The sequence below is a fragment of the Athene noctua genome, chromosome 3 (assembly GCF_965140245.1).
Source record: "Athene noctua chromosome 3, bAthNoc1.hap1.1, whole genome shotgun sequence".
NCBI lineage: Eukaryota > Metazoa > Chordata > Aves > Strigiformes > Strigidae > Athene > Athene noctua.
The window spans coordinates 55,798,418-55,820,427 of record NC_134039.1 but is presented as its reverse complement, the minus strand read 5'-3'; the positions used below and the strand labels follow the sequence as shown (position 1 = coordinate 55,820,427).

General features: G+C 38.3%; 1 protein-coding gene across 5 annotated transcripts in view; it reads left to right on the top strand.

Annotated features, from left to right (window-relative positions):
• Positions 1–946: 946 nt before the first annotated feature.
• Positions 947–22,010, top strand: part of CNTN1 (contactin 1) — a 253,279-nt gene continuing 232,215 nt past the window's right edge. For 4 of the 5 annotated variants that reach the window (XM_074903037.1, XM_074903035.1, XM_074903036.1 and 1 more), the window contains exon 1: positions 947–1,057. The gene's annotated coding sequence lies outside the window, so the exon portion shown is untranslated. The remainder of the gene's footprint in view (positions 1,058–22,010) is intronic. The other variant, XM_074903038.1, reaches the window with a different exon arrangement.

Genomic DNA, 22,010 nt, shown 5'->3' with positions numbered 1-22,010 from the left:
CTGAAGGGAGAGGTGGAGTCTTTGAAAATAAATATCTAGCCTTTGTGGTAATGAAGAAGAATTAAGACATATGATCCTGCATAGAAGACGCAAAGTCCAGAAAATAAATCTGGGGCTTAAGAAAAATCCTGTCATTTCAAAATTATTGTCTAAATTGGAAGGAGAGTATTAACGGAAAGTTGGCACCTGGCGTTCCTGAGCACATGTCTCGAGGATCCCGAGCATCACGCCTCTTGCCCAGCTGCACCCTTGGGGTCGGTCTCGTCTCCCGCCTCTTTCTGCTGTCGGTGGGTGCGGGCGCAGCTGAGGGACATGGGCTGGGTATGGGCAGCAGCTTCATTTGGGCTTCACCTTCCCTTTGGGCATGTGCAGAGCGCACGCCCATGCCTACGAGTGTGTGTGTGGCAGTCGATGCCGCACATGCCCGCTGGACAGCGCTGCGTGCTGTTCTGTTCCACCTGCAGCCGTGTGTCACAGCGAGCGGGATAGCCGCCGACGGCGGGAGCCGAAGACCCTCCGCGCCCCCGGCACTGTTCGCCCTCGCCCCTCCCGGTCTGACGGGGCGACCTTCCCGCTGCCTCTCAGCCTGCTCCCCGAGCCCGTGCGCGCCCCGCGGCCGCGGCTGCCGGCTGGTACGCCCCTGCGCCCCTCACCTCGCCAGGCTCGCCTCCTCTCCCCGGCTCTCCCCCCTCTCCCTCCGCCTCCCGCGCCCCACGGCTCTCCTCGCTCTCCGCAGCACCCCGCCCTCACCTACTCCCTCGCCTCATCCTGCTCTCCCCCCGCGCTCGCCCCTCACCTCTCCCCGTTCTTCCCCTCACCGCCGCGCTCGTGCTCCCTCCCGCGCTCGCGCGCGCGCACGAGTGACATCACCCCTGTCCAATCAGCCGCCGCCGCTCTCCGCGCCCCGCTCGGCCCCGGCGGCCCCGCGCGCGGCGGGGCGGGGGGGGCCGCGCGCGCGGCTGTCAGGCGGGCCGTGCCGTGCCGAGCCGTGCCGGTGTGCGCGGCTGAGGCGGGACGCCGCGGGGTGACAGCGCGTCTGTGCGGCAGCACTGCGCAGGTAGGGCACGGCTCGCTTCGTAACGGGGGCGGCGGCGTGCCCCCCGCCCGCTCTGCGCTGCGGCGGCCGGTTAGAGACGCGAGTAAGAGCCGCCGCCGCGGCGCTGCCTCCTGCGGGGGGAGAGGGGCAGCCCCCGGCGGCGGGCGGTCCTGGCGAGGGGGACGCCGTCGCGGGTGGGTTTGCGCGAGCGGGGGTCTCTGCCGCGGCGGGGAGTCAACTTTCCCGGTGCGGCCGGCGGAGCTGGGGCAGGTGCGGGGCGGTGGGCGGCCGCAGCCCCTCGCCCCACGGCCGGGCGGCGGGAGAGCTCCGAGCTGCTCCGCAGACGGTACCGGAGCCCGGGCCTGGGCGGCGGGGCCCGCTCCGGAGAGGCGGCCGGGGGCGGTGGCTGTCACACGGCGCGGGGAGCCGCCCCCTCCCAGGGCGCCTGGACCCTGGGGACGGGATTACTCGGCCCCCCGGGCTGCTGAAAGTGGGACGCCTTCCCTGGGCAGTCCTCCCGCCAGCGCTGTCCCCTCGCGATCGCGGGCTTCGCGGGCGGAGGCGCGAGCTGCCAGGCGCCCGCGGCGGGGGGGGGGCGGGGGAGGGTGCCGCAGGGAAGACCTAATTCTCGGCTTGGTCTCTGGTTCCTACTGGCGCACGTATGGGTCTGGGGAGCGTGTGGGAAAAAAATGCCTCCGTGCTGTGCGTGTCCTTCTAGCGCCTCATTTCAGCAGCGCTGTTGCGGCGCGGGTTGTGTTCAGAGCAGCCTGCGCGCCCAGAGGCGGCCTTGCTCCATCTCATTTACTTGTTTGCTTTTTATGGTGATCAGCTAAAAATGGACTTTTTTCATTGCGTCTTCTTGCAGTAAAAATGAAAGTGTTTTGCTTTGTTTTCCCCTTTGTAAAAAGATAATTACGGTGGTTTTCTGTGTCACTTTTCCGTAAACGGCAGTAATTCAGTCTGACTAGTAACACCTGCTGGTGAGAACAGAAATACCACTTGCGGACACTGCCGTTGCTGAGCTCTGCTAAAAGTCACCTGAAGGGGCTGAGCGTGCCCGTGAAGCCCTGGCTGAGCTGCAGGCCGAGTGAGGGGCTCTTCAGGAGTTCCATCTGCTCTATGCAGCGCCATTTAATTCTGCTTATAAAACCTACTGGAGATTATCTATGCAGTTAATCAACTGTGCTCCATTTAGTAATGAAAGTAAACTCTGACCTGTGAGCTAAGAATGTTTTCAGTGGTTATTATATTAAAGCCCATGAAAAAAAATACTTAAAGGGTTCTTAAAGGTTTTAAAAATAAACCATTATGTAATGTCTGGTGTGTACAATTTAGGCAAAAAATGGCCTAAAAATGCAGCCACCCACGCATGCAGAGGTGGCTGTATCAAAGGAGATGTTAACAAATACACTTTATTTAGTATCAGTCTTTTCTATAAAATTACTTGTAAACCAGTAATAATAATGAACACAGGACTTGAAATCACATAAGAGCAGGGGAAAGCTGCCTGAAATGGAGAATTTTTATAACTTCAGGCCATTTTTCTCTTCTAACATTAGTAACGTTTAAATGTCTTTCTTGCAGTGTGAATATTGTATGTATCCCTATGAAAGGATGATCTTTGGCCTGTGTTGTATAAATAATAATAATCCACCAAAATTTCTGTGATAAGAACTTTCCTTAATGTTGCAGGAGCCTGATGGTAGTATGGAGTTTTGTTTGTTTGGTTACCTCCAAATGTGTATTGACAACATCAGTTGCTTAGTTTTTGTGTTTAGTGATAGTTGACATCGCATGAAAGCATACCTTATCTATCCCTAAATTCTGCAAAAAGTAAAAATAAGAAGCTAAGCAAAACACTTCTGTCCTTATCCATGTTTGTGTTACCTGGAGTGTTGGTCTAAACCAATAAGAGATTTCCAGTTTTACTTCTGACAGGCACCAAAAAGTAATGCAGCCTCACCACAGCTGCATGATAATGCAAGAACTTGCTTTATTTCATAGAATCTTAAATCAAGTATTTTAAACACCTTCTTTAAAAGAAATCCCACATTATTACAGTTATGGAATAAAGAGCTTGTAAGTGCTTTTTTGAGCATGTCTGATACAGTCCTAACTACATGATAGCATACTATCTTTTTTTCTACAGGAATCTTGGCTCATTCAGTGCACAGGATGGATGGAGCTCACTTATTCAGTATTTTGCTTTTGTTTATCGTTCTCATTGATCATTATGTGACCCCATGATTTATTTACAGATAGCTGGTAATGTCTGTATGGGCTTTGCTAAAGTGCTTATCATCACATGGTCAGAATGCCTCACAAGTAACTATTAGTTTATCAAACAGTACTTAAGATGAGAGAGGACTTTTACAGATGGCAAACAGAGGCACAAACAGGGTTAGGTGAAAAATATTCACTCGTTTTTGGTATCCAATTTTAAATTTCTGTGGTTTTGGTAAATATGTTTGCCCAAGTTACAACTGCCATTGCTTTTAGTAACAGTCCTGACTGCTCTACGCATTTGCGGGTGAGAAGAAAACGAATTCACACTTAATTATAAACTATGGAAATTTTGGGTGAAATGGCATGCATGACAGTAAGAGAAATGGGGGAAACTACAAAAGGGAGGACTTTCGTCATTTAAAGCCTTTGTGGCGTATCACAGAGCCCCTGTCCATTTTTCTTTCGGCAAGACCTGCCTCATTCACTACACATATTTCTATTCTAGAGTATGTAAGATCAGTCCTACCATCATTAGGTTCTGTATTATTTTCTGTGCATGTTCATCCTGTGCACTGAATGAAGCAAGGTAACTCTGAAGAAGCTTTTATTTAAAAACATTTGTATAAAAATGTACACACTCAAGGGAAGAGAATTATGGTTGCAGTGTTTGTTGTTTTATAACTTTTGAGTGGTTGATTTAGTTACCTTAATATTCTTTCATGCTGTTTGTGGGGTAAAAAGTGCATATATGTCTCATACTTTTTTAAAACCTAGAAAATTAAGGGAATTTAAAAAAAAAAAAAAAGAATGCAGAAAAATGTCAACTCTCAGATTTCTTCTTGTGTTGCTTTATTGGACTCAGTAGTGGTTATCAACAGGGTTGGAGAAGTTGAATTCTTTGCAAAAGCTCTTGAACTTTGAGCATTATGAGAGTGCAGTCCCGTTTACATAAACCAGTGATAAAGCAGAATGGCATAGTTTGTCACGCATTTAATACATCTAATAGTGGAAAAGTGGTGAAAGACTGGAGTCCTTTCTATTCTAGGTTTTAGAGAGAATGTATTATGGTGGATAAGGGCTCTTTTGCCAGTCCTCTGCAAGCATAGTTCTTTTCACTTCATCCTTTATACATGTCTCCTGATGACAGTCTCCTTATCCTCCTGTAGCCAGTCTCAGTCTTCATTTTTTACGTACTGCTTATCTTGACTATTCAAAATTTGTCTCAAGTTTCTTCTCTCAGCCAGTCCTGTCTCTTCTTGCTTTTTGCCTGTTAGCATTCCTTCAACTTACTTTATTTGCCAGAGCTTTCTCTTCTTGATTAGTTGCATCAGTTCAGTTCCTTCCCTTCTGAGTCACCAGTCACTTTTTCTGTGCTTTTACCAAACAGTGGTCTCAATTTTCACTCCTCTTTGTAGACCATATGGTGACTGTTGTTCTTCTGCACTGGAACAACACAGTACTTGAAGAAGAAAAGTTGGTTATTTTTTGGTACATTTTGATACGAGAAAGAGCACATAGCATTAACTCAAAGCTTGCCTGTGTTGATGGCTTTAAAACATAGTCGCTAACATTTTTTGAAGTAAAAGAGTCTTCTGCTGAAAGAAAAAAAATTGATGATGTGTTTTTCCTCCATTGTTCCTTTTAAAATGGAACTCTTGAACACATTTTTCAGTGACATATGTAATTATGTGTTTCTATATATGCATTGGCAGAAAGCAAGGACAGCAAAGACAGAGTTTGTAAGTAGTAGTAAACATCGGAAATGCTGATCAACTTAAATAATCCTAATTATGAAGAGACGTCAGCAGTTCTGACTGGAGCATATACTGTAATTTTGCTTAACCCTGCTAAGTTTTGGGGGTTTCTGGGCTGGCAAATAAAATAACTGATGATTTGGGGTTTGTTTATGTTTATAATTGGGTTTTTTTCATTTTTATATTAAGGTTTCGTTACAGCTACTTTAGACAAATATTTACAGAAAGAAGGTGTAAGCCTCGCACTGAATTAAGATCTGAATAAAACTGTGACTGGTGGAGTTACCACTGCACATAGTATTTTGTATACATAAGGTGGTCCTTTCGATGTGATAAAAGTACTATTTGCAATAACTTGATAGCTCTCATGTCTGAAAAGGGGGGCATGGATGAGTTATGGTTTGCACCACAGACCAAATATTATAATTAATGTGGGACAATATGTAAAAATATTTTCTTATCTGTGGAATCTTCTTAACAGCTCATACGAGCAGTGCAGTATGGAAATGGAGAAATATAAATATACATATTTGAGAAGTTCTTTGCTTGTAGTTATGTAATGCTTTTATAATTAACACATAGTGGTCAGATTATGTGTTGTTCCCATTCAAAGTAGTTAGTCTGTGGCATAGAGATCATGATTTAGTCATGAGATGGGTGTTCTTTTTATAGCTTTATTGGAAACATTCAGCTTTACCATAGACAATTCATTTTCTCCGGTTTAGCAAAATAGTTGAACACAAGCATAACTGTAATTTGCAGATGATTCTTGGTCAAGCCAGTACTCATAGTTGTTAGGCATGTACTTGAATTTACTGCTCTATTAGTTTCTGCATTAAATTACTTTTCTTATCCATAAAATTTGAGTAATGCACTTCAGCTTAACAACTGCTGATTTTAATTTGTTTGTAAAAATCAAGGAAAATTGTTGATATATCAAGTCAGGCATTGGAACAGATTACTCAGAGAGGTTGTGCAGTTTCCCTCCTTCGAAGTCTTTAAGACTCGAATGGATAAAGCCCCTAGCAACCTGATCTGATGTTGTAGCTGACCCTGCTTGGAGCAAGAGGTTGGGCTAGAAAACTCCTGGCATCACTTACAACATGAATTATCCTCTAATGTTAGCCAGTCATTCTCTATAAGGGGAGACATCAGTGTACAGTCTGAGCACTTTCTGAAGTGTGACCTTCACTTTTAAAAGTGAAAGGATAGCTGTGCCAATAAGCAAAATGTTTAATGTCTCAATGAAGTATTTAATGTTACAGACTGAAGCCCCTTTTTAATTTCATGGGTAATTGTATTTAAATGCACTGCTAGATTTGCTGTGTGTGTTACGTAGGCGTGATGTTATGTTATAGGTCTGTTTTATGGGTCATATTAACAGGATTCAGTAGCTTGGTCTGGTTGTAATGAGTTGTTATACTTAAATAAGGATACTTATTCAGTTTAATCAGAAGAAAGGATCCCTTTTAGTAATACAGCTGTTTTGTGTTATGAAACTTAGATGTTTCAAATAAAATCTCGCATGCTTAATCTGAATGTAAGTATTTAAAACAAGCACCAGATGTTGCAAAGTGGAACAGGCTGTTAATATTGTCTTAGGGTTGTACCTAGTTAAGGTGCTAACCTTTCTGGGAATGATCAATGCTTGCTGAATGAGGGAGATAACTGGTGTCCTGTCTCAAACAGAGGGATAGGACAACAGAAGAGTGACTGATTCTAATGCATCAGCTGCAGTGAGATAGTGAATTTAGAATTCTTAGAATTTCCCACAACTGGGAAAGAAGTCCATGTCATTTTAAACTTGTGTTCTGTAAACCCCCTGATTTTTTGGACTGCTTGCTTATAATTCAATTAATACGTGGTGCAGTGATGAATACATAATTTTTTGAGTGCTATCTTGATTTTATGAGTATCATAATTTCACTTTTCGTATGTCATTTTGTTTTTCACTGTGTCTGTTATTCAGGCTTTTCACGTTCAAGCGTAATCACAGTTTAGGAGAAATAATTTATTTTGTGTCTTGCATGAGAAAAGAGAAGGAGCCTCAAACCCTAAATGAAGACTTTCTTCTAGATAACTGGATTTCCAACTAGTATGATTTCTTTGAAACTTTTAATAAAGCTGACTTTGTTTAGATAGAGGCAGTCAGTTGTCTTGCCAACTACTCAGTGGTAAAGTTAAAAAGAAATTAAATGTCTCGATGTGTTGAAGATCAGATCTGTATTTTCCTTTACCAGCAATTATTAATGAACTTCTAAAAGTGCTGAGTAGGATAACTTCTGTTGATAAGGCTTGCTGTTTCTAGAAGTTAGAAGACACACTGCTGTTGTGTAGTAGTACTTCTAGTGAAAGTATTGGTTTTTTCACTGAATATTTTTGAACAAAGCAAAAATAAAATAATAAGGATTAAGATAAATGAGAAAGAGAAGCAATAAATACACTTTTTTTTTGTTTGTTTTTTTCTATTTCTTCTTGTGAAGAATAAGGTCATCACTCTCTTGCACTATTGCCAGAAGCCCAGCTCCCCTTTCATCAGCTGTCTACAGTTTAGTTCTTTTATAAAAATGAACTTTGGAATCTTGAACAGTTTCCACTTCAAATTTTCATTATAAAGGGGCTCCAAGGAGCACCACTGCTGTTAAAATGGATCTTGGGAAGCCAGGCATTCTGAAATGCTGCTTTTTCCGCTTCTTCTTGTCACTTCCTGAACTCTCTTCAGTCTTGATTTTTATTATACCTTTTTCCTCTGACTTTTCGTGGCCCTGTAAGTTTTCAAAAATTTTTAACATATTAATGCTTTGAAAAAGTATCCAGTTCTGCCACTCACGCTAAGTGTAGCAGTCATATACCTGGAAAAGGCATAATCAGGCCATGACAATGGCAAAATTAGTCTACGACTTGACTGTAATAGGTTGTTTTTGAAACTAAAGACTGATTAATGTGAAAGTTCAGCATTATTGGACCTTAAGAAATTATGTATGAATTTCTTTTTGATTGCTTTAATTTCTTTCTTGACTCTTGATGTATCATACATCCATACAGATGATGTGCCATCTACTGAAAAAAACCCAAACCACTAAGGAATAACTAGCAGAATACTGCCAATGCTGACTTCTATACTGGGGTGATAGCTCAGTTATATTTGGTTGTTTAAACATCTTCCATTTCAGTTTTGCATTAGGTCTTGTCAGATGTCTTTTTCATTTATGTATTTTCAGTGTAGGAGAAGAGGCTTATCCTCAGAATTATGGGGGGAATGCTGAATAAGATCCTCGGTTCTTTGGCTCATCATTGTAGTTCATTGTCTCTTTCATTTCTTGATGTTGATCTGCTCCGTTGAAAAATATATTTTTTCAAAATTCACTGATGCATTAACTGAAAAATTACAGTATATGGTGAACAACTGCTATCACAACCAATTTATCTTTTATAAACAGTTTACCTGTGTAAGTATACTATTAGCGGTTTAGATGAAGAATTAATTTCCTTTTAAGTAGCTGGTATTTACAAAATAAGAATCTGGAAAGCATTGACAAAACCTATTTAAAATTATATAAAAATAGCATGATGGAAAAAATACATAACTGCCTGCGTTATCTGACACATTGATCTGGCCTCATCCAATCACCATTAATTAATTAACATATATTTGTATATATACACAAATATACCTAGACACATGGTCTTTTTTCCACCGCCCCAATGCACTTCTATTTGTGTGAAGAAGAAAGTTATCTCTAATACCCTGAAAATAATGAAAAGAAAGAGAAGCAGTTAATCTCTAGTAGGGTGAATTTTAAGAAATGAGTTTAGAAGTTACCAACTTCATCAGTAAAATGTCAGTGTAAACAGTGCTTTGAGGTACTTGCATTGTATTGATGAAATTAACAAGAAAAATTATGTATGCTGACTTGGTAATGGATGCTTTGGTTCTGGGGGTCTTCTGCCATTACTTACATGAGCCATTACTTGAGGGATTTTCTTTAACTGAAGTATTTCTCCCTGTTTCTTCTTATAAAAATCATATTGAATATGAATTAGGAGCAAAACCAGTGTAAAGTCTCCCTCTGGGATAGTGGAGCAGATAATTGCTTTAAAAATACTAGCTTTTGTTTTCAGTGTGATGGTGATCTGTGTTTTATTAGCTAAGAATACTTGAGATGACTAAAAGGTTTTGAATGAATAAGACTTGATTGCATTTTCATTAACAGCAATTTGCCAGATCATTTATTATTAGGCTGTGTGATTACAAAATGTGATTTTGGGGCGTGGGAGAAAGTGGTGTATCTGAGAAGAAAGATTAATTTGCACTTTGCTGCATAGGTGAGGTACAGAAAAAGATAAATAACTAAAACAACTATTTTGTTGTGGAAATGGGAGTTTTGAACAGGCTGCTCAGAATGGCAGACAGTGCTACAGAAACTTACAGGCATAAAGAAAGTTTTGTAGTTAGAACAGCCCCAGGTTTGTAATAAAGCCCAGCTGTTCCCATTTCCGCTCACATTCTTTTATTTTAATACGTTCTACGGGTTCTCTACAGAGCAGCTGACCCAGTCTTAAATGTGACTGAACCATAAAACCTGTTTTGTCTCATTTCTATGAGATCTTATTTGAAGCGTTCAAAAGATATAAAGACTACTTTTTCTTCAGAGTGATTAACTCGATTCCAATGTGACATTTGTAACTGAAGATACAACGGCTTCATATAATTCATATCTTACCTATGCATATACTAGAAGGAAGCACAGAGGTTTAGGATTTATTTTTTTTTTTTAACTAGGATAGATCTGAAAGAACCGTACTTTAGTGTATTACCATACACTTATCTATTACCTCAATTTTATTTACATTCATGTAGCAAGCTTTTGTGGCCTACTGAATATTTTTTAGCTGATCTTATCCTTGGCAGTGTTGCTAACTGACAGTATTTAAATTGACAGTGATCAGATAAAGCCTGCACATAGTCATTAAGGTTTCCTCTGTGTGTTTTTTTGATTTTTGATTTTATTTTAAACACGAAGCACTCTTTTTTTTTTTTTTTTTTTTTTTTTCCCTTTCATCTATGCTCACATTTATTGGTACTGTTGTGACAAGAGAAGAAAGGAAAGTATGGAAAAAAATATATGTGCCTTTTTTACCACTGTAAAAAAAATTCCAATATACCATGTAAACCAATGAGGATAGGTCACAATCTATGGTTCTGTTGTTATTTAATACTATCAAAGCACCCACAGTATTTTTTGTTACAGAACTACTCAGCGTTCAGGCATTCTTTGCAGACCAGCCTGAAGAAAAACTGGTGAATTAATGTAAGTACAGTGAAGGATATGAAGCACCTTGAAATGTAATTTTTATTTCAGCAGTTTGTCACCTGTCCCTAGACAGCCCCTTGCTCAGGCCAGCACACCCCTAGGTAGAACTGTTTTGATACTTGTTTCTGACTGTCTAAACTAAAGCAGTTCAAACAGTTAGGATATGCTTAGCTTATTTTTCAAGGATTTTCATGGTTAATGAGGTGTTATTATTATTTATAGATGCAAACTCTCTTTTCATAAAAGGGGAAAACATTTATTGTGTGGGTACTAGCTATAATAGATACTTTGCTATTTAATGGGTTGTGCAAGCAGCTAAAGAGCAGTTATTTGACGGTTTGACTTGGAGACATTGTAATCGAAGTTAACAAAATAATTCAAAGGGAAACATGGTTACCTCTATAGCTAATAAACTATTTTGGAAATTTTGGTTTACTGGCAAATTTCAGTTCAGCTTCATAAAACATAGGTCATTTGACGGAGTCCAGAGGTTAATTGCCTGCTTCTGGAGAATCGGTTGTTAAATACGTGTTCCCAGTAATTTTTTGCCTGCTACTTTGTCTTATTCATCTAAAAGTTTTGTCAGAACACAAAATTCGGTAAGGACTTTTTATATTGAAATATAGGCAGATTTAAATGGGAGGGCTTTTTATTAGCTGATAGCATTACGCCTTTAACTTTTATCATTCGGATGCAAGTTTTGGGCTGGATGGAGCACTTACTGGCTGAAGTATTCTATACTGTAGTATAGAATAACAATATTTGGGTGTTTGGAGTAACCTCACAGAACATAGACAGTTGTGCTTCTTCTAAACAGTCCTTCAGGATGTTGCTAAGCACTTACATAAAAAGTATATTTGTTTGTGGCTTTATGTCTGTCAATCTACAGGGGGTTTTTTATTCTGATTTCATTATTCCTGTTCTATGGGATCTTTCCGTGGGAATCTGTTTAGTATGTGTGAAAGAATGCCAGTGTGTGCATTTGGGTTATATTTTAAAATGTTATTCAATCTTCATGACGAATACCAGTATTTTCTGTCACTGGATATACTGGCATTGTTTATGCTCATGCTTGTCTTTGAATTCATGGCCCATTAAAACTTGTAAACCTGGCTTTCATTCTGGATGGTTCTTTCATCTTCCCCAGAAGTTCTCTTGTTGGCCTAGGGAGAACCCCTTGGGTAACCATGGTCTCACTCCTAGGGGAGTGATTAGATGCTGGGTCAGAGGAAGTACTAGATAATGAGTGTAACACACATTTCTTAATTTGCCTAGCCTGTTCTGTACTTCAGTCTAAAGTTAGTGGAATCATAGAATGGTTTGGGTTGGAAGGGACTTTAAAGATCATCTAATTCACACTCCCCTGCCGTGGGCAGGGACACCTCCCACTACATCAGGTTGCTCAAAGCCCCATGCAACCTCCCCTTGAACACTTCCAGGGAGGGGGCAGCCACCTCTGGGGAATCTGTTCCAGTGTCTCACCACCCTCACAGTAAAGAATTTCTTCCTTATATCTAATCTAAACCTACACTCTTTCAGTTTAAAACCGTTACCCCTCATCCTATCACTACACTCCCTGATAAAGAGTCCCTCCCCATCTTTCCTGTAGCCCTCTTTAAATACTGGAAGGCCACTATAAGGTTTCCCTGGAGCCTTCTCTTCTCTGGCTGAACAACCCCAGCTCTCTCATCCTGTCCTCATGAGGGAGGTGCACCAGTCCCCTGATCAACTTCACAGCCTCCTCCAGACCTGCTCAAGCAGGTCCCTGTCTTTCTTATGTTGTGAACCCCAGAGCTGGACATAATACTCCAGGTGGGGTCTCATGAAAGCAGAGGGGGAGAATCACCTCCTTTGACCTGCTGGTCATGTTTCTTTTGATGCAGCCCTGGATACAGTTGGCTTTCTGGGCTGTGAGTTCACATTGCGGGCTCGTACTCGGTTTTCCATCGACTAATACACCCAAGTCCTCCACAGGGCTGCTCTCAATCCGCTCATCTCCCAGCCTGTATTTGTTCAAGGGATTTCCTTGACCCATGTGCAGGACCTTGAGCTTGGCCTTGTTGACCGTCATGATGTTTGCATGGGCCCACCTCCGAAGCCTGTCAAGTTTTTTGTATGAGCTTAAATTCACATCAGTGATTTAAAATAACTAGTCTGATTTTGCCTTTAGTCTGGATTACGACTGCTCATAAGATTACTGTGTTTCAGAAACAGTCATCTGAGAATGATTTCAACAAGTAGTAAGAGTGCAGCCAATTTTTATGTTCCTGCAGTTGTCATGTTAGGCCCTTCAGGATTCTTCTGATTTGGAACATAATTACCTGTGAAATTATCTGTCTGCTTAAGAGGTAGTTGTCTTTCAGACTTTGTTCTTGTGAAAGGCACCCAAGAACTGGAGGTCCTGGCTTGGTTTGTGAACATGTTTGGTGTTAAGTGATTGGTAACCAGAACAGCCACATCTCGGAAGACTTGACAGACTAAGATTGTGGATTTCAATTTATCCTAGGACGTAATGTGGAAACCAGGTACCTAATTCATAATTTGAACTCAAAGCCTGTTGTCTTTCAGAATACCTAAAAATATAAAGAAAGATATAGATGACTGTGATACCAGATATTCAAGCCAAGCAATTCAAGAAACTGCTTGATGATTGAATGTACTGAAACTATGGACTATGATTTTTTAAAAATCTTTCACTTTTGCATGCACAAAACGTCCTGTTTTCTAAGTATTTTGAGTTCAGTTGTTGTTGTTACGTTTCAAACAAATTTATTGCTCTTCCTATACTTTTATGTTACAGATGTTTCCACATAAAGGTAATCTTTCTTACCGGGCGTATAATGCACATTTTTTGCATGCATTTGTAATTGGACGACTTCTAAGGGAGGAATCGTAGTCTGCCAATTAATTTATATTTGAGTGAGTTTGTAGGAAGGCAAGGACACTTAGAAGGATGAACTTCTTAGTTGCAAAGTTTTGCATTATTGCATGTAGATAAGTAGAAACATCCGTATTCTTATTTTTCAATTAGTCAAGCCTAGAAGGCTGCCTTGGAAGACTGCTAAAAGCAATGAAGGAATCCTTTATAGTTCAGTTTCTTAAATTGCTCATCCCGAGCTTTGGGTTTAATTTTTTCTCAGTTCAATGTGATATAAAAGCAGAAATATTTGTTTCAGACTCTTAGAAATATTCTCTTATGGTTTTACAGGCAGTTGCAAATAGTGGGGTTTGGGATTTATTTTTTTTGTTAATTCTGACTGGAGAAGTGCGTATAAACATTATTATGTCTCTTTTCTTCTGTTGGTCTAGTGACAGTTGGCAGGTGCTAGCTTCCAATAAGTGAGAGTTGTAAGCTGCACAGCTTGGTAATTGGCATAGAAGTTGGGTAAGGAAATTGCCTCCTCCTCTTATGCTACAATACAGGCTTTTAAAGACAAATTCTTTTTCTTTTCGTTTTCCAAAGAAAATTATCCATTATTCAATTTTCTCAAAGAAAGAGTGCATACATGTAGGCAACATGAGGAAGAAGTACTTGTCCTCAGAATGGCTTGTGTTTTGTTAAACTAACAGTCGACAGCTCAGTCTCACCAATATTTTTGAAAACTAGTCTAAGAATGTTTGAAAGTTAAAAGTAGGTGCCAGTTGGGAAGAACCTTAGGGGTACCTATGTGAAATGCGTGGCAAAAGATAATCCTGTACAATGCAAAAAAAGTTGCTGGTTTGCAGTTATACAGAAGATGGCTCCTTTTTTCCCCTCCATTAGAAATAACATTTCTATAGTATGCTCCTCCTTTTTTCTTCCCATTTACTGGAAAATGAGGAAGAAAAGTTCTCTTTCTGCAAATTAGAGGAGAAAATACTATACTGAGATTCTATTGCAAGTTATTTCTGTCGTTAAGATGTGTTAGGAATGTGCTTATAAATTAATTTTCATTGAAGCAGCACTGTGGTGTGTCACTCAGAATCAGGCTGTTGTACAAATATTATTGCTATTAATACAAAGTATAGGATCCATTAAGTAGGTATGGAAACCTGGTGAAAGACTGGAAAGTGAAAATGGTATAGTTAAAAACATTCCACATGTATGAAAAGCATAGGAGTATCTTGGTGTCTTCCGCACTCAACACCCCTCTTCCTCCTTTAAATTGATGGTACAAGGAATCTTCTTTTGAGAAAAAAATGATTCTTAGGACAGATGAATAACTGTTCTTTATATAATATTTATATCTGAAACAATCTAGGAATTTCTAATAAAATACAACTTCTGTCTTTACTTTTTATTTAAACCAATGTAATTATGCATGTTGCTGACCATAAAGGATTAATCTTGAAAATGGTATCAGCAAATGCTAGGTTCTCTTTTTAATGCTCTCTGACTTGACATGTGTCTTGTGTTCCAACTTGATAAACCTTTGGTGTCAATACTTTATTCCCTCCTCTTAAGCTTATATTACTCTTGTTACTTTGAGCCAGAGAATCATAGTCCTGTTCATCTGAAAGAGCACCACCCTCATCACCTTTTAACAATAAAACATTGATAAAACAATTACATGGTTTACTTTGTTTATATTTTTATATAGCTAACTATATAAAGTAAATAAACTTGTATAGTATGGCTGTATTTTAGTATCACTTCAAGTTTGACAAATACAATTCTTATGTAATTAACAATACAATACATTTTTAGGAGTGTTGCCAGTTGAGACTTGACAGATGGATTAGCAATGAGGCTTATGTAATATGAGTTACATTTGTTTTGTTTTTTTTTTTAAATTTTTTTGAATGGAGCAACAGTGGAATTAGTGAGTTGTTTTGCAGGATATTACTGCTAAAGACATTTAAAAGTTTATTTTGCTTCTAACAGTTATTGAAGATTTTGGCAGTGTGTATTGGTACAAAATTCAGTGCACTTCAAGTCAGAATTACAGAATTCACAGAAACCTGGCATTCTGTGAGCCTAGAGGCATGCCTTGGAGTGTACTGTCTTCATGTCTTGGAGTTTGTAGTTTTATTAAGACAATAAAAGTCTTAAAACATTTATTTCAGTATATTTTCAGAGACAGATTAAATTGTATGAAGAACAAAACCATGCTGAAAAAAAATACGTTATTCTGCAGGTATTGTAATGCATGTCAGGGTAGGAGATTGGATCCTCATTGATCCAATTTGATCTCATTTAGAGCATCCAAATATTGACTTGTAAATTCCCCTTCTCTGATAGGGAAGTGAGTAAGGGAGAGACAGAATCCCAATGAAAATTGGTTAGAACAACTTTTATTAATTAAGCTTTTACTGTGAATAGAATCAAGGTATTATTAAAAGCAGGCAATTATTCACATGGTACATTTGCTTATTGCCTCCCACTGTACCCACAGGTGCAGGCTGTCCCACAGACACTGCCACACACAGTCACTCCCAGTCACGCAGGCGGAGGCCAGCCCAGCTCTGCACTCACAGGGGAGAACTGCATTGGCGTGACAGTGGCTTCTAGGCGGGTGTGCAAAGGGTCCCTCACAGAGTCCCTTGTTTGCTAAGCAGCACAGGCGGCCGTGGTGCCTCTGACAACGTACAGCTGCCATGGCCAACTCAGATGTGGTCTGAGTCGCACAGCCCATCGTCGGTGCTAGCATGGCCTGGTGGCCTTACACATGCTCAGCAGACTCTGTGTTGTCTTTCATGACTTGAAAATGTGACAGGACATCAGATCTCCAAAGCTTGTTAACATCTGGTAGACTTTTGCACTCTTCTACTCAGCATGTGTATTTGCTCTTTTTAGCTTGCTGTTTTCTGATGACTGTTACTCATCCTCACCTGTAGAGTCCATTTACAGTAAGTCCCAGTGACAGGTTTTTACGACAGCACAACTCTTGGACAACTGGTACTTCAGTGTGCAATGAGAAGCCATTGACCTGTGAAACATTTTTCTCAGCTTTCTTTCAATCAATTTTACATGTAGAATTGAACTGTAATCAGTTTGAATTTTGAATTTTCTTTTTGTCTTCTAGTGTACTTCTATGGAGGTTTTATTATTTGTTCCACTGGGAACAAGTTCAATCCCATTTTCTAATTCTTGTAAAAACAGTAATGAAAAATGTGGAACATCAAATGCATTTCATGACAATTTTCTCCAAATTCTTTTATGCAATTCCAATGGCAAATATATTTATTATAACTGAGTGAACTATTTCTGCAGAATTAGTCAACTTTATTTCAAGATTGTCCTTCCCATTTCTCAATCACAAATATTAATAACTTTTGTTCCATTTTACAAAACTTATAATTCAAGATTCTGGTCTTGAAGCTTGTGTTACTGTGAAACTTTCCAGTTGATGCTGTAAATGGAAGGAAGTTAAATCTAGTGCTTTACCATAACTTAAAGGTACATTGCACCTGCAGGACATTGGCAGGTCTTGTAATTCCTAGAATGAAATAGGAGAAAGCATTATGGATTTCCACTGTGATTAGCTGGTTACTAGGTCTGACATAAATCACACATGTGGAAGTATGCATTGGGAGTAATTTAGCTGATGTCAAGGGAGTGCCACTGACATAAAACTGATTTTAATGAGCTTTATGTGCAGACAACTTTGGTGATGAGAAGTAATTTGTATAACATCTTATTTTGTCCACAGAAGTATAGATTAATTCAGTTTTTTAGCTGCTAGTAATTGGACAGCTCCTGAAGAACTATTTATTAACTGCAAGTAAGATGAAAAGATCTGGAAATGTAAGATCATTACAGTTACTGTTCTGTCAGTGCTCTTCAGTATTGTTCTATCAACTGCTTTTATTACATAAAATTATTTTCATATATTTCTACATACCTGAATGATATCTGAACCCTCTTCTAAGAGGATCCAATTACAACCTACTGTCTTAGCTGCCTGAAGGTCATTCTTGATAAGTATCTGTGTAGATGCTCAGGCAGTGTTGGCATTAGATTATATAGAACTTGTAATGGCCATATCCCATCAGATCTCTGAATTTCTCATATAGTACTCTATTGCTTTCCATGGATAGGTATGTAGAACAAGGATGAAATGAAGCTTATTGTTCTGGAAAACATTTTGCTAGCTTTGTTTCATATGTTGGTTTGGCTGTAAATGGCATAAGAATGTATTTGAAGAAGAATTTTTAAATGTTGCTTCTGATCTAATATATTTAATTTCCAATGCTTGCTAAAGGCATCTCATATGCTTCAGAACGCAGATAAATTTAACTTGTGCTTTTCACCTTTGAAAAAAGATTGAATCTCTTGTGAGTGTTGGCATTGTACATCAAGCTAGTTGGATTTACTGTTGTATAAGTCAGGAAAGGTTCTTTCTCTGCTTTTTGGTATCTGTGGGTGTTTAGCATTTCATCTATCCTTTAGGTATAGATTGCAGCATAGAGTGATGTTCTAATTTCATTTCAAAACTTAATTACCTGAACATTTCATTTGGCTCTGATATGTACCTTGGAGCATATTGGCTGCAGTGTTCACTTGATGGTTTCACTATATGGGGTTGTCAATTTTATGTGATGAATAGCTCAGTAATTATGGAGGCATTCCATACTTTATAATTCTACAGTAAATTGTGAATTCCTTTCATTCTTAAATATAATTCAAATTCTTTAGGAATCACTAATCTGTATTTTTAAATAGCATATTTATAACTCTGAGTCTTGAGATAATTTTCTAAGAACCTGCAAGTAAATTAGACAATTAGTCTTAATTAAAATTAACTAAAGTCTGTGTTCTTGCAGGAAATTAGTATCTGTGTCTGTCTTCTTTTGTTTCCGTTTTTGTTCTGAATGATTATGCTAATGTAACTAAACAATATGAATTTGTGACCACTGTTAATATTAACATTATATGTAAATATTTGAATACTTCAGTTTGTAGTAAGTAAAAATTAAGTTTATTATTTTATAGGGTACCAAAAGGCCATGTAAACAATGCTTAACAAAGCTACCGTGATACTAATTTTAAAAAAAAACAAATGTTATTTTATTATAGCTACTTTGTATGTAACAGTTTTTGGCTCCCTAAATTGTTAAAATGAATGCTGCTTTCAAATAGAGTGAGTAAAGTCCAAACTTTAATGTATTTCAACCATTTTTATGTTGTTATTGCTTAATGACACTCCATGAAAATAGTGACTGTCAGATACCAGATAGTACCTGTGTTCCCCTAAACTTTATTGGTTGATGTGTAAACATAGTGCTGAATTTTTGGAAGTGGTGAGCAAAGAGGGGTTTTGGTAGTATTTAATTTTTGGGTAGTTTTGCGGTATTCTTGAGCTTCAGTTGCTGAAAATGGAATTCCTCATTTTAGTGTAGTCATTCTGCTTCTAACTCTTTTCATATGAGTTATTAATCCTAAACATTTTGGTTCTGATTTTTGCTATCATAAAGATGCAGAAGTTGAATTTATGAACAGATACGGTGCCGTATTTTCAAAGTGCATACTCAGATTATTTGTTCATTTGGAATATAATTGAATATGTTGTTCATAAATGAATCAGGTTTGGGATGGAAAAAGTAAAACATTTTCAACACAGGTTTGAATACCTATTTCATAGCTCTATGAGTTAGTCTGAATATTGAAATATATGGATAGATCAAGGGAATGAATTGTATCCCAGATGATTTAATCTGTTTCTTGCCAGAGGCAATATATTAATTTTGAGAATAAGCAGAGAGTAATTATATATATTTTTAGTAGATGAGCTCCTGGAAAATTAAAAAGTTGTTGTCTCCTACTTAAACAGTAAAAATAATCACCTTAACAATATCTTGATTTTATTAAATAGTGGTGGATTAGGACAGGATTTTTAAAACTCTTTAGTGATGAGTTATTCAAAATATACTTCATATAAGGAGCAGCAGCAGAAGAGGAAGGTGACGAAGAACTGCCTTCAAGTGTCACCCTGTAAAGGGCTGGGTTTTTTTTCTGATTTTGAGTGTCTTTTTTTTTTTGAATGTGAACAGACTCAGCCACACAAGCTTCTTTTTCTCAAATGCAACCTCCTTGCAGTTTAATGTTTTTTCCATATTTTAATGGAAGTACCTGATTGCACGGTTTAATTTGGAAGAACTCTGAGTCCTTCGCTGGAAAAAAGAAAACACTTTCAGGAGAACAGGGAAGAACATGCTGACCCCACAGCTACTGTCTGAACAGTGCAAATCTCAATGGTCCTTTAAAAGCAAGTTCCCTTAAACTGTTTGCCAGTGTCATTTATCTACTTTCAGCTGCCTCTGTAGCTTAGTTTAGCTCACAGACATTCACAGAGTCTCACCAGATAATCCCCAAAAGACAGTGCTTGTATTTGTTATCTTGCTGGGCACAGCGTTTTATCTCCTGTGAAGCCATTTGATACGGGTTTCTGGTTCTCATATGAGTGATATACCAGGTAACGCTCTTAGATGTTTGGAAGGAGAATTGTGAGCATGCTATTTTTGGTGATGTGCTTTATTTTAGTCCTAATTTTTTCCTTTTTTCCAGTACTTAAAGTTATTGAAAGGTGTAAGCACAGTCAAAAAGTAGAACAAAGTTTGTATTATTATGATAGATGCAAAGGAAGAACTACTCTACCAAATTTCCTTGCTTGATGACAACAAGGTCTATTTCAGTTTAAATTAATAATTAATGCTAGTTTTTGATGGTTTTTTTGGTTTTTTTTTTTTTTTTTTTCATAATGCAGTAGGTTAGTAGTTTTAGAATACTCATGTTTAATTTTGAGTAAGTTTTATGTTCTGTTTCAGGATTTTGGTAGCTGTTCAAGCTAGAACATCCTCTATCAACACATTTGGACAGATGCTTGTCCTATACAATACATGCAAGAATGTTCTTTTCTCAGGGACTTAATTTCATCTTTGTTGAGAGTTGGGGATTATGTTCATTTTACGTCTTCGATTCAGATGCTGTTGCGGCCTTGAACGGTAGTCTTCTGGTTATCACTAGAGGCAGTAAATGAAGACTCTAGGAAGGAAGAAGTAGGTCATGTTTTATGTTCTGTTTTTTACTTTATCGTTAAATGAAATAATAGAAAAGTCACTGCATATTGAAACCTTAGGGCATCATTTGCTGGTACTGATACTGTCATAAGGTGGAGTTTGACAGGTCATTGATTAAATATTTTCATGATCAGATTTCATGAGAAAAGAGGTGATGATGTTTCAATTTGAATTTATGTATGGTTCTAGTCAAACAGAAGTGGGGTTTGCCCTTGACTTTTTTTTTTCTCTGTAGATGTGGAATTGATTTTAGTTTATTTGTCTCTGAAGAATTTACTTTTTAGGAGATCACCTTCTTAATGACTTGGTAATTTCTAGGAAGGATGCATTAGAAATATCCTTTAAAACCCCATCACTTAGTACATCTTTTAATCAAAAATATCCTTTTGCTTTTCAGTTAGATCTCTCTTACAACAAACAAAAAAACCCCTCCCAGAATGCTTAAGTTATTTTTGTTGGTACAAATAAATTTGAGTGAGCCATCTGAACAACCTAGAGTCTACAAGTCCTGAGGCATAAAACATCTCCCACTGAATCAAAATGGATGCATAATAGTGTTATTAAAATATTTTACTTTAAATTTTACATTCCTTTTAAGTATTTTCATGGAAGATTTTGAAATTTATTCAACCTATGTTTTCTAATAAAAGGGAAGGCAATTACTTTGACTTTATTTCAGCTCCTTAGAAATATAGTTCCATCCTACTGACTGCTGAGAAATTCTGTTTACAGACATTGTGGGTTCCTGTGGGATTTAGCAGTAAGTAGCATAAAATTATAAAATAAAATATTCATAAAAATTAGTTGACTGAAAAAATAATTACTTCCATCTTTGACATACTGATAGTTTAATGTTTCACTTTCATTTGGTAAGACAAAGGTGTAAGGAAAAGATGAGCAAAAGAGTATTTCCCAAATGTGCTTTCACATACTAAACTTGTAGGTGGACAGAAGATACTAATCATACATCTGCTCATTTTAGATAAATGTGAATATATATTATGAAAGATTTTAAATTTTCAGTCATTCCAGTTCTTAAAACTGAGAAGTTTTAAGTATTTTGATTGGACATTCTCCATCTGCTGATGCAGGTAGCAGTCATGTCAAATAAACAGATGTATTTTCACCAAGTATATTGTCACCTAGCAACAAGCAAATTTACTAAACACACAGTGATATCGGCTAATTTTCTATCTGATTATCCAAAGTGATCTTAAAATCATAAAGACAATAATGAAAGCTTGTTTAAGTAGGAAAAAAACCAGAATTTGAAGATTTTTTTAAAAAATAAAATGTTCTGAATACTGCTAATCCTGTATTCCAGCATGAAGAGCAAACAAAACAGATAGCAATGTACTTGTTATAAACCAATCTAAGGCAATGGGAAAGCAATGTTGGTTTGTATTCTTGTAGTTGGTTTTCTGGTTTTACTTTTTTCTTCGTTTGGATTTTTTTTTTTTTTTTTTTTTTTTACTGCTGTGGATGCAACTGCTGGAGATGCTGACTTCACAACCAGGTCACCTGTGTGACAAGAGATTCTTGACGATTGCATTAATTGGTAGATAAGTACCTGTAATAAGTAGTGCTATTATTTACTGACAGCCACTCCCATGTTTAAATGTGTTTGTGCAGCTGTGTTATCACTTTATGCTTGTTATAAAATTATTATTTTGTCATAAT